Source organism: Macrobrachium rosenbergii, chromosome 39, assembly GCF_040412425.1.
Source record: "Macrobrachium rosenbergii isolate ZJJX-2024 chromosome 39, ASM4041242v1, whole genome shotgun sequence".
NCBI classification, from domain to species: Eukaryota; Metazoa; Arthropoda; class Malacostraca; order Decapoda; family Palaemonidae; genus Macrobrachium; species Macrobrachium rosenbergii.
In genome coordinates this window covers 2,135,001-2,148,645 of record NC_089779.1, presented here as the reverse complement: position 1 = coordinate 2,148,645, position 13,645 = coordinate 2,135,001, and the positions used below count along the sequence as shown (strand labels likewise).

At 39.4% G+C, this 13,645-nt stretch overlaps 1 protein-coding gene across 12 annotated transcripts in view; it reads right to left on the bottom strand.

Annotated features, from left to right (window-relative positions):
- LOC136825636 (cell adhesion molecule Dscam1-like) overlaps positions 1-13,645 on the bottom strand; it is a 483,321-nt gene that overhangs the window by 273,870 nt on the left and 195,806 nt on the right. The window lies entirely within an intron of this gene.

The following is a 13,645-nucleotide window of genomic DNA, read 5'->3' as shown; positions in this document are numbered from 1 at the left end:
AGCGGCAGGAATCCAGGCCGTTTGTAAACTTTTAATTGGCCCGTCAGGTCCTGTGCCACAAGGAAGTCGGATGGGGCAGGATGAGACGAAGGCACTATGAAGAAAGGAGTGGAGATGGCAGATCCTTCAAAAAAGAAAAAAAAAGGGATTAAGGAGCTGAGTAAATGGACGAAAACAGGAGAGACGGATTTACTAATAAAGAGAGAGAGAGAGAGAGAGAGAGAGAGAGAGAGAGAGAGAGACAGGATGAGGGGCCGTACAAGATCGCAGAATGATGAAGAACGAGAGAAGTGAATCATCATTCCGGGAATTTCGAGACGAGGAATGGATGGATAAACGAAGGCGCAGCAATGAAGATGAGAAAAATGAAGGAGAAATGGGCTGAGGAGCGTAAAGGGGAATACCATCGCAAAACATTGGAAGAAGAAAGAAATATACAAAACTACAAGAAATCCGCGAATTTGGGAAGGTCTCGCAAGGCAACAGTCACTAATAGTAATAATGAAAATAATAATAAAAATTATTATTATTATTATTATTATTATTATTATTATTATTATTATTATTATTATTATTATTATTATTATTATTATCTATAGCAGTAACAGTAGCAGTAATAACAAATAAGAAGAGCTAGAAGAAAAAAGAGAGTATAAGACACCATTAACTAGGGAAAGACTGTTTCCAAGGTTGCTGAATGGACGTCTGTGAAGGAGGAGGAGGGTGGTAGAATTACAGAGGATTAAAAGAAAATAGACGAACTATGAAGATTACGTGGGTTTTAGATCTGCGAGGAGAGGGCCAGGGACGGAAGAAAAGCCTCTCTCGCAATCAATACAGATGGAAGTTACGAGACTCGAAGAGAGATAGAGAAGAAAAAGTAGACAGTGAAAACTGACGAGTATATAATGGTACATAAAAAGAAGAAGAAGAAGATGAAGAATAAACGGCAGGAAATAAACGACAAATGATCTGTAAAGATTTGGAAATGACGAGTCAGTTAGAGAGGCTAATCACGGATGGAGAAATGCCAAAATGCAGGAATACTTATGAATTGATTTAAACCGAAAAGATAAGGAAGATGGACAATTATAAAAAAAAACTTAAATACTACAATTATGAAGAGAAAAGATTTGTTTCCACGTCCATACTTGAAATACAAACGCGGACTTCGGGGATCAATAGTACAAAATACAATCATGTGACGAGTGAAGAAAATACTTAACCTGAACCAATATGGAAAAATTAATAATCATGTGATAAGTTAAGAAAATATTTTAAAGTAATCAACAGTGAGAAAGTAATAATCATGTAATAAGCGAAGAAAATGCTTAAAATCAATCCATATTGAGACAATAATAATCATGTGTAAGTGAAGAAAATATTTAAAAGCAATCAAAACGCAGACTTATGGGATCAATAGTGATAAAAGTGATATTCGAGATCCATGTTTTGTCTAAATATCTACTGGAGACTTTATTTCTTCTATAGAGTGACAAATTCAGCAAATTTTTCGCAGTTGTAACTGTTGAAGACAGATTCTGTTACCACATATCAAAAACATATTTCCTTTCGATCAAACACCCAATATGAAAATTACGCTTTATATGATAAAAATCTTACTCAAAAAAGAAAATTAAGATTTTCTGGAAAGGTAACAAATACGCAAGAGTACAGAACGAAGCTGGACAGAGAGAAAAAGGCGAGGAAACATTCGAACACCTTCCAGAACAGAGCAGGCGAGCCAAAGGGCACCAAAGAAGACGTAGGAAGAAATACATCAGCGAAATGCGAAGGAAGACAAATCTATTCGGGCGCCTTTCATCTGCGTCTGCCGAATGGGAGCAGTGACGGAAATCGCAATAAAGAATAACGGGAAAGGCAAAATGGGAGAGAGGGGGAAAGCCTCGCAACATAAAAGCATATATATACAGTTATTAGGAAATCTGAGTTTTACAGACCAGACGTGCTAAAACGACGCAGGGAAATACGAATGTGGGAATAATTGGACTTTCACGGCCGCCAGGAAAGGCTGGAACGATAGAAAAGGGTGTCAACGAAATAAAGACAAATAAACGCACTATGAATACATACACTACTTACACCCTTATACAAACACACAAACACACACACATATATATATATAACTGGATACAATTTATGAAATTACATTATGTCAAGGCTGCAAGGGCCCCATCTCCTGCTCGGAAAATTAAGAAAAACGTATTATAAAGCAATTGCGTTTAATAATGAAAATGCATCATTCTTTTGAAGGTCCAAGCAGCTTCCAAAAAAACAATTTCCCTCCTATTGCGATGATGATGCCCATACTCAAAGCCTTGTCTTCATAATCAATCAGTCATTCAATCTTGAATAATCACTAAGCGACGAATTCAATCACGGTGTATGGGACTGAAACTCGGATTTCAAAGTGCAGTCGCATGGAAACAGTTGCAAGCAAGTTTCCTGAACCGCTCATGTACTCGTAGGCACATCAAGTTTCCTCATATCCGCCTTACCATTGGTCCCTTTCAGGGGTCACCTTGAGTTTTTACCCGTTAGGGCTGATCAAGTGGGTCCTGGATCTGATACTCTTGATCATTAAACTTTTGTAAAGACGTCAACTGCATTCTATACTATTCGCGCATAAACCAGAAGTTTCAGTTATGTTGAAAAAAAGTGCATGGACGTAGAGACTGGTAATGTTTGGTAGCATGACCCTCAAATTGGTAAAATTATGACGGGAAAATCACAGAACAGAACAGAAATTACGTCCTTTTTTTTGAAAAACTTGGCAAATTCGGTATTCGCATAACAAGACCCTACACACAGACGCACACACACTCACTCACTCAGAGAGAGAGAGAGAGAGAGAGAGAGAGAGAGAGAGAGAGAACAAGTTTAATATCTCCAACTCCAGACACCCGAGTTCCCTTTGAGTACGCGCGAGAAAATTTTGCATAACTTATCTCAGCCATGGGAGTTTAGAGCCTGACAGGGAGGAAAATCTATAACTACTATATCTTTTTTCCATTAGCCATAATAATAATAACAATAATAATAATAATAATAATAATTGCAGCGGTTATTATTATTATTATCATTATTATTATTAAAAGAAACTTGCTCGCAACATCAATTTACCAACCAATATTAGAGTAAAGATTGATTTATAAATAAAGGAAATGACGTGCATAACTTATAAACCACTTCACTACACTTCGCGTTCTCTTTCGATAAGCGTCCGCTCAAGTGAACGAAAAGCGAAGCAACACATTTCAATCTAAAAAGACGAAAGAATAAAATACAAACGGAGGCTATACACGGCGCAAAGGATCAGTTCTCGACGACTGAAACAAATGCGAGAAAAAGGAACGAAAAATACTATTTCTGGGGTTAAAGAGAAAGTCGCTACTGATCGCCCTGAACAGCCCATTAAAAAACAGTGATTTACAAGGGGGTCAGATCCAGAAAAGCGAAGGGAATTCAAAGAAAAGTATACTCAAACGAATTCCCAAAGAGCAAAGTAAGAAAACTTATGTGGGCAAAACGGTATGCACCATTCAATAAACATGTCTGGAGGATAATAAGTGACCACAGTTGTCCAACATCGTTCAGCATGAACCCAACCAATCAAATATTGAAGAAAACCAATGTTCCATGTCGCAGTGGTGTGGCGAGGGAAGGAGGAAGGCGGGTGTGGGGGAGGTGAAGAACGGGTGCAATGGGTGATATACCTAGGTTACATTGTAAGATAATGAGAATCATAAATTAAAGGTAAAATTCCGGGTTTAACAGAACGCGCACTGGTAACGAGAATGATACTCTCATCAAAATTGATTTCGGCTCTGTAAAAATGAAATAACTAAATCATCACTTTGACGTGAGACTAGATACTGTTGAAAAACGACTGGGTTTCCCATTTTCCTGTCGAAAAATAGAACGGCCATTTTTCTATTTTATTCTGCTATAACATAAAAAATGAAATATTCTCCTGCGTAAATTACGTCATTCTAAATTGTTTCACATATTTCGTTCCGATCTGAAAATACAATGCAAAACATCAGTTGCAATTAAAATTATTGATGACAGGATAATGAATCACAGACCCTACCCAGCTCCGTGCTTGCCAGGAGAGAGAGAGAGAGAGAGAGAGAGAGAGAGAGAGAGAGAGAGAGAGAGAGAGAGAGGAGGCTCGTTTTCCCCCATTTACTAAAAATGACTGCACCTGGTACATATCAAAACGTATTACTGGTCTTTATGACACATCACTGGCGCCATTCGAAACCATATTCATCTCTCTTCAATCACACTTCCGTACACTCAATCACACACACACGAGCACCGGACGGGTATACATTTACATCATATATATGAATATGTATACATACAAACATTACATATATGTATATGTGTATATATATGCATATGTATGTATACAGTATATATACATATATCTATATATACATTATATATATATATATATATATATATATATATATAAAACGAAATATAAAATTCAATATAGAATCCACTATACCTTGGATATAAATTACACCCAAAAAGGAACTAAAATGATAAATGCTTCTGCCCCTTCCAGGATTTGAACCTGCGCCTTTGGTTTAGAAAAGCGATTATTAATTGACTTGAACTGCCAGTTTATCGAGAGAGAGAGAGAGAGAGAGATGAGAGAGAGAGAGAGAGAGAGAGAGAGAGAGAGAGAGAGAGAGAGAGGAATCGAGATGATATATATATATATACATACATATATATATATATATATATATATATATATATATATATATATATATATATATATATATATATATATATATATATATATATATATATATATATATATTCCTGTCGCATTCAGGCTCTGTACCTAAAACAGATATCTGTTCATCTCTGCCAGAATAGGTGATTGGTGAGTTTGTAACCCTCGGCTAAGTGTGAATTTCTGTCGTTTACATACGCGTCACTTTTTTTCTGTCCACAAATATCAAGCCACAAGTATCGTTTAATATAAATCAGTTCTAAGTGCAGAGCCTGAATCTTGCAGGAACATGTCAAGGTCAAAGTCGACTGACTGTTTTTTTCGAAATCAAAAGGTCAGGTTTGGACCCTGGTCTGGGCAGAAGCATTAATCAGTCATAATTCCCTTTGACTGTACGTTATTCAAAAAGTACAGTGAATTCGATTGTAAACGATATTTGCGGCTTAATACTAGCGAAAAGAAAAGTCACGCATGAATGAATGATAATTTAAACATTCACAGACACAGTCTATTTCCTCAAGACCTGGGCTAGAAAGTCACTAATTAGTCCGTCTTACGGGCCTTCGCTTCCTGCAAAAATCTATTTAAACTCACTTTAGTAACTCAAATGAGAACTCAAACATAGGTTATACCACTCAGAGGGCACAACTAAAGTCAGTCATTTAATGCTGGCCTTTTTTGGACAAAGTTGCAAGGGGTCGTCCTTCATGTAATATAATTGCTGTAACATCCAAGAGAAAAACCTCACAAGAAAAATCTACTTAAGTGGCCTTCTTCATCTTTAGCTCCAGTTCTTTTATAATCTTTTCTTTTATAATCTGCATCTTCTCCAACTGGACAACCCTTCTTTATCCTGTAAACTATTTAGCCCTAAGAGTCCTTCTTGACTTAATTCAGATCTCATGAGCCTACTCTGTGATGAAATCAGAGCTCATCATCTTTCGCTGTTCCATTCACCCGATGAACCAAGCTTTCCCTCGACCATTTACATGACCACACCATCTCTCCCGCTCTCCTTCATCTGGTCACCCCTCCGTTCCCAGATCATCCAGAATTTCCCATCGTTTTTCTCAAATATCTTTCAGAGTCATTATTTGTTCGAGATGGTACTTTGACACAGTGTGCAAGACACCTCCCGCTAATTTTTGGCAGTATAGTGCATTGTCAAATGGTTTTAGTTACGGCGTTTACTCTTGACTTACTTGGTGCTGCCAAGCATCCCGTCCCTCCCTCTCCCTTCCCCTCCTCATCCCTCCCTCAACCCACTTTCCTGGCCTCCTCATCCCCCCCCCTTTCCTGTCTATGGGGGATAGCGGACGTGCGACTGCGTAGATTAATCCTCCTAACTCATGCGACTCTGCCTTTAAAAGTCAGGAGTAAACGCCTTAACTAACACCACTTGACAATGCACTATATTACCATAAATTAGAGGGAGGTGTCTTGTACACTGTGTCAAAGTATCATTTCGATCAAACAATTACTTTGAAAGATATTTGAGAAAAACGATGACTCGCGGTCGCTGAAATGAACAGCAATCGGCCAACCTCTCCTTATTTATTTCATCTGAATACCTACTCTTGCCATTTTCCTTTCACTTGATTACCCAACCCTTCCTCGTTCTAATCACTGCTCACCATACCTTTCACTCTTCCATGCATTTCAACCAACTTTTCCTTGTTTTATTCACTTGATCACCCAAACTTTCCTTCCCCAAGTCCTTTGTACCTGATCAATCAATTCCCCATACTCCAATCTCCTGATCATCAAACTATTGCCTCTTCTCAATTGCCTGGTCACCCAATTTCTACCTGTTCCATTCACCTGATCACCCAACTATTGCCTTTTCATTGCACCAAATCATCCAACATCTCGTGTTTCAATAACTGAACCACCCGACCTTTCTCCAGGCACCTCTCTCATTCACCTAATCAACAAACTTTTCACTGTTATATTCATCTAGTCACCCAATCTTTATTTGTTCCAATCATCACATCAAACAATTTCCTGTCCCAATCCTCTGATCACCTAATCGTTCCCTATCCCAGTCAACTGATCACTCAGAATTCGTCGTTCCAGTCACCCAATCATCCAACCTTCCCCTGCCCCAGTCTCCGGATCACCCAGCCATTCCTTATTCCACTTACCAAATCACCCAATCTTCCAATTCTAATCCTCTGACCACCAAACCGTTCCAATCTTCTGATCACCCAACCAATCCCTGCTCAATTCACCAAATCATCCAACCGTTCTTTGTTTCAAAAACCCCTTCTTCACCCAGCCTTTCCATGTTCTAGTCACACGGCCACCCAATCTTTCCCTATTCCATGCACAATCACCGAACAACTCCCTGTTCCAGTCACCTGACCCCTTAGCCATTCCTCGTACCGTTCACATGATCACCAATCAGGTTTTCCAGTTCCGTCCGTATGACTACCGAACTCTTACCTTAACCCGGTCCATTCACCTGATCCACTCGCGATATCTCCAGTCTTTTTCCAAACCCCGATTTCTTCGAGCGGAGACTTGTCAGTCCCACAAGAGCCTTTCATCTCCTTTTTCCTCCGACAGAGGGCAGTAGGAGCTGCTAGACGCCAGAGGGAAAAACAATCCGTCAACCAATTTGTTCCCAGATGAAGGCAGACTGATTGTGTGTTACACAATACACCCGCCTTCCTCTTCCTCCGTCCCAAGTGTGGGACGGATGGATGGGACTCGCGAGAGGGAACGGAAAGGCCGATAAATAGCAGGGATATGAAAAAGAGAGGACGAGACACAGACGAGTGAGAATGGAACCAAGCAAAGGGGAATACGGTGGAGAGAGAGAGAGAGAGAGAGAGAGAGAGAGAGAGAGAGAGAGAGAGAGAGAGAATGATAAAAACGTTATGGAATAAACTGAACTACTGCAATGAGGAAAGCTAGACATAACAGGCATTAATGTGAGCATGGAAAGACAACACAACTGAGCAAGGAATGAAACGAACGTTTCGAAAGAAAAAAAAAAGGGGGGGGGGCCATCTTTTGATAAAGAAAGCGAACAGATAGCAGCAGTAAACACGAGAAAAGAGAAAAGGGGAAACGAGGGTGAAGCAAATAGAGGAAAAGGGGAAAATATAAAAACGCAATAAAGAACGAATGGAGGCGAGGGACAGGAGATGCAGGAATAGAAATAGCTGTGGCTAAGAAACGCAGAAGGACAAAGGACCGGGCAATTTAAGATAGGAAAAAGATGCGAATAAAACCTGGCAATTCGTGAAAGGAAAGAGTGGACTTCTGTCAGAGAGAGAGAGAGAGAGAGAGAGAGAGAGAGAGAGAGAGAGAGAGAGAGAGAGAGAGAATGGATAAAATAAGAAAACTACAAGTAAGGAATCCTATGAGGAAAGAGTTCTAGATTAGAGAGAGAGAGAGAGAGAGAGAGAGAGAGAGAGAGAGAGAGAGAGAGGCTTAAAAGCAAATAAACACACAGAAAAAAGTAAAATTTTTTTGACAATGGATAAAATAAGAAAACTAAAAGTAAGAATCCTATGAGGGAAGAGTTCTAGAGTAGAGAGAGAGAGAGAGAGAGAGAGAGAGAGAGAGAGAGAGAGAGAGAGAGAGAGAGAGAGAAACTGACAAACGTAAAAGCGCTAAGATATTCCTCTAGGAAATTCCATATTAACAGTCTACGACTCCGTTCTGCTAATGGCCAAGAGGACCATTAAAACACCCTTGGAGATAAACAACCAGTTCCCTCTCTCCAACATAAAGTAAGTCTTTATTCCAGGGAATTAAGCTCCTTAAACGGCACTGCAGTCAAAAATATATGAGAGTGAATCCCCTTTGTTCGAGACCTGCGCCATGTCAGATCAATGATGTGTTTCTTGATGTCAATGTGATGGAATTTACCCTCAGAAACCGAGTCCTGCGATGACATTTACGTTCGTCGTGTGGCATGTTCGAAATTCATGGCGAACGCTGTTTATAACAAGGCATAATTTCCAGGTGGCGGAGACGATTGTTGAAGAACCTGTTCCCCAATCTTTCTTTTCCGCTTTGTTTAGCAGCTGGGGATGGGAGTCTGATTACGACACATAATTCATGACATCACATACGGCGAAAAGTTTTTCGTTAGCGTCCACAAACGGTCAAAAGAGCCATTTTGCATAATCTGCAAATATGAGAACACGGGACCTATTTCTTTGTCTTCAACAGAGTTGCAATAAATGTAATGACCTTTTTTTTTTCCTTTACGTTTTGTTGTTAAAACTTTATTCTTTGATCAAAGTGTAAAACAAAAATAGGAATTCCATCTTTTTCATGATCAACTGGTGTCCATTTATAGCAAATACCTGACTCTGGTTCGTGATAATTTGTCGTCCATCCGACGGGAAAAGTCTTCTTCAGTCTGAGACGCTGGGCTGTCAGTGTCCGTTCATTTTTTTCTGTCCGCCCTCAGACCTTTGAATACTGAGGCTACAAGGATGCAAAATGTTACGTTGATCATCCACCCTCCAATCATCAAACGTACCAAATTGCAGCCCCCTAGCCTCATAGGTTTTTTTTTATTTTATTTAAGGTTAAAGTTAGCCATGATCGTGCGTCTGGCACCGCTATTAGTGCCAACATCACAAGCCACCACCAGGCCGCAGCTGAGTTTTATGGGACGTGGCTGAGAATTTCATACAGCATTATACGATGTACAGAAAACTTGATTGCGCCGAAATTTATACATGTTGTATTTAGCTCACTCTTGCTTCTGAATTTCCTTGCATGAGCCAGTCTCTGACGGTCTGAGGCGTTCAGAGGCTCCCAACACGCACTAATGGCTTCGTAATATGAAGAGGCAACCTTACATTTTGGATCTAAACACCCAAATAATGTGATCTTGCAAGCTAGGGTGGGGAAGGACGACTCACAAAGGACTGATCTGTCTTGCGATTTCCTATTGTCTTTTAGCAAGTGATCTGTATATTAATCCAGTCACCTGAAAGTGACCTACGCGCACAAGCGAATACACTTGCACCAAATCATAAAATTTAAATACACCTACAGGTGCATAAATACACACATACACACACACACACACACACACACATATATATATATATATATATATATATATATATAAACAACAAATATCCTTTAATTTCGAACATACGCTTACGTAAGAATAACTTACACTCAAGTTGAATTACAACTGACAAGTGCATCTGTCCAGACCACGATTCGAACCCGGACCTTTGGTTTAGATACAGCAATAAAGAGTAGAGTTTGACCAAGCGGCTCCTGGTTATTCCCACGGAACAGTGGATTTAATATCAAACGACAATTCTGCCTTAAGATTACATGGGCAAAAAAAAAAGTTATATGTGTGTGTTTAAGTGACAAAAATTCTCTCTCTCTCTCTCTCTCTCTCTCTCTCTCTCTCTCTCTCTCTCTCTCTCTCTCATACATACACGTAGTTCCCAACATAATCCCTTAAAATCCGAATGTGAAATGAAATAAGGACTTCTTCTTTTTTCACGTCAAGCTTCGAACTCCTGTCGGGGACGGATCTGCGTTCAACACTTCTAACTACAACATGGGTTTATAAAATGAAGATATAAAATTCATTGATGAAAATCATTAGAGCAAAGAAACTTCCACCGGTAGTATGTTCATAAAGGAAAGATAAGGTTAAATAAGTGGAAAATGCATTTAACCAAAATAATCATAAGAGAGAGAGAGAGAGAGAGAGAGAGAGAGAGAGAGAGAGAGAGAGAGAGAGAGAGAGAGAGAGAGAGAGAGACTACAATCATAACTACGGTCTTCAATATCAATAGTACACAACTTCAGAAACTTTAATTATTCCGAGAGAGAGAGAGAGAGAGAGAGAGAGAGAGAGAGAGAGAGAGAGAGAGAGAGAGAGAGAGAATGAATGTACAGTGGGTTGGATAGAGAAAATTGAGAAGTAAAAGTCAAGGGAGTGCAGAAAGGGGGAAAGACGAAAATATGAAAATAAAAGATCTGGGAAAGAGACGGAGCAGAGTGCGAACTGCGAATGGTAGGGCTGAGGAATACAACCAAATGAAAAGGCTGGCACAGAGAGAGAGAGAGAGAGAGAGAGAGAGAGAGAGAGAGAGAGAGAGAGAGAGAGAGAGAGAGAGGAGAGCATCTGTGAATCCATCTGGGGTTTGGCAACAATATTTTTTTCCCGAAACTAGAACCAGCTCAACAGAAATGGACATTTTCCCTTTAATGCATAATAACCGAAGCTATAAATCTGGGCAGTTTAAACAATCCTCGGTCCCAATTCTGACGATTTATGTAGCAAAAATTGAAACACGAACAACACGCACGCTTCCCGGTTGTAAGCCACCAAACGCCCCGCTCGCAACAGAAAAATACGGAAAGAAAATCAATATTTGAATAAATAGTTATATAGGGAGGCGAATCCTACGGCGAGAGACGTCACGCATTGAAATGAAAAGAAAACACAGTCCTTCAATACATCGGTGACCGGCCTTAGGTGTCCTACAGAACAGAAAGACTACTTTGACAAAGCGACCAAGTACATGACAAACTATGCCGGTAAATGCACATATATATATAAAACAGAGAGAGAGAGAGAGAGAGAGAGAGAGAGAGAGAGAGAGAGAGAGAGAGAGAGAGAGAGAGAGAATAAATAGCAGAAGCAGCTACTACCAGTGGGAACTGGGGCTTTTCCATATTTTCAGTGAAAGGACCGAAAAAAAAAAAAGAGTTAACGGAACGAAATAAAAACAGGAGCTAAAAAAACTCGGAAATCTATACACTCAAGTAATCATGCCCATTCAATTAAAAAGTTGCCGGGATTAAAATTGCACCTGAAAGGGAAATGGCGCCGAGTTTAAGCAAAAGGCGAAACAGTTAAAAGGGAGTTTGTTCCAGGTTTTGCACACTGAAGCGCAACAACACATGCTTTCACGTTACACACAAAACAAAATAACAAAAATGCGGGCAGGGTATGATATTTGCACGTAGCAATTTCCATTTAACTCCTACATCTCACTGACAGTCATTACCTATTTAAAAACCAGAACGCAAAATAATTTATAAATATGCCAAAACCGAGTAAGTCAAATTTCGCACCAACTGGAACGAAACGCTACATCCCCTTAACGACGTCGTCTCTTCAACGTACAGTACACGCAAACAGCATCACCTTCATTTGCCAGTTCGCCTGCATTTTTGGTTTTCAGAAACACCAGAAAAGAAGGGATGGTGTACTGCACAGCGAGCAGCCATCTTCAGCAAGTGCGTGCGATATCCGAGGGAAGGTGTGAGTTAGTGATTCGGCTCCCACAACCCACATTTCGATTCTATTACAAAAGGGACATGAGTATGAGGGACGGAAGGGGAGAGAGAGAGAGAGAGAGAGAGAGAGAGAGAGAGAGAGAGAGAGAGGAAGGGGCTGGAAAGCACACTGATAGATGATATACAGGTGGTCGTGGCATAGGTGTTTTCGGGAAGGGGCTGATTAATGGTGGACTGGAATAACGGAGAGACGAAAGCCCGCAAGAAACTGAATGAAAATTACAGGGCAATGAGATAATAAATGGACGGTCGGTCGGAGAGAGAGAGAGAGAGAGAGAGAGAGAGAGAGAGAGAGAGAGAGAGAGAGAGAGAGAGAGACTCACCAAAGACGCATTAATAAAAGATGACAAAAAATCAGAAAGTGTTGGCATAATGGCATAACTAGACTTTAAGTACAAAGAAAGGCATTTGCGTGACAATGAAAATATCCAACCTTTTTTGACTCTGATGGCTGGATACCAATAGAATGACGAAAACGTCACGGACGACAGAGGCAAGAAGCCTTACATCCTAATAACATACATTAAAAGAATCGTCCAAATCCCCTAATGGAAGGCGAGAAAAAAAAAAACCTGTGTTATATACTTAGTATCTATTTGAAGACAGAATCCGAAACACCACTTAGGCACACGAGAAAAACACATTCAAAAGAATGCTTCCTTTTCCCCCTCTTAACTGCGTTTCTTCCTCCCTCCGATTTACAGGGATTAAACACAGAGGCTGAAAGCGTCCGCTGAATTTTCTTTCACGGGCGCTTTTTTTTTTTAGCTGAATGCTAAGTGGTTCCGAGGACAAAAAGTTAAAAGAGACTGATCAACGGCTGCCGCTTGTAGTAACATGTCACTTACTAGACGCGTGAGTGTATGAAGGCATCTACATTACATATACATACATACATACTTATATACTCGTACACTCACGTCATATACATATATATATATATATATATATATATATATATATATATATATATATATATATATATATATATATATATATCTCTCATAAGTTCCGAAGCATAACCTTCGGAGTGAAAAGAAGTATATCTTAGTTTAACCAGACCACTGAGCTGATTAACAGCTCTCCTAGAAAGGGCTGGCCCGAAGGATTAGATTTATTTTACGTGGCTAAGAACCAACTGGTTACCTAGCAACGGGACCTACAGCTTATTGTGGAATCCGAACCACAATTATGACGAGAAATGAATTTCTCCCACCAGAAATAAATTCCTCTCATTCTTCATTGGTCGGTCGGAGCGTCTAACACTGGGCCAACAGCGTGCTAGCCGAGAGCTCTACCCACCCCTCCAATGAAGAACTGTGAGTGTAGGAAGGCATCTACAGTATATATACATACTTATATACTTGAACACTCACGTCATATATATATATATATATATATATATATATATATATATATATATATATATATATATATATATATATATATATATATATATATATATATATATATATATATATATATATATATATATATATATATATATATATATATATATATATATATATATATCTCATGAGTTCCAAGCATAGCCTT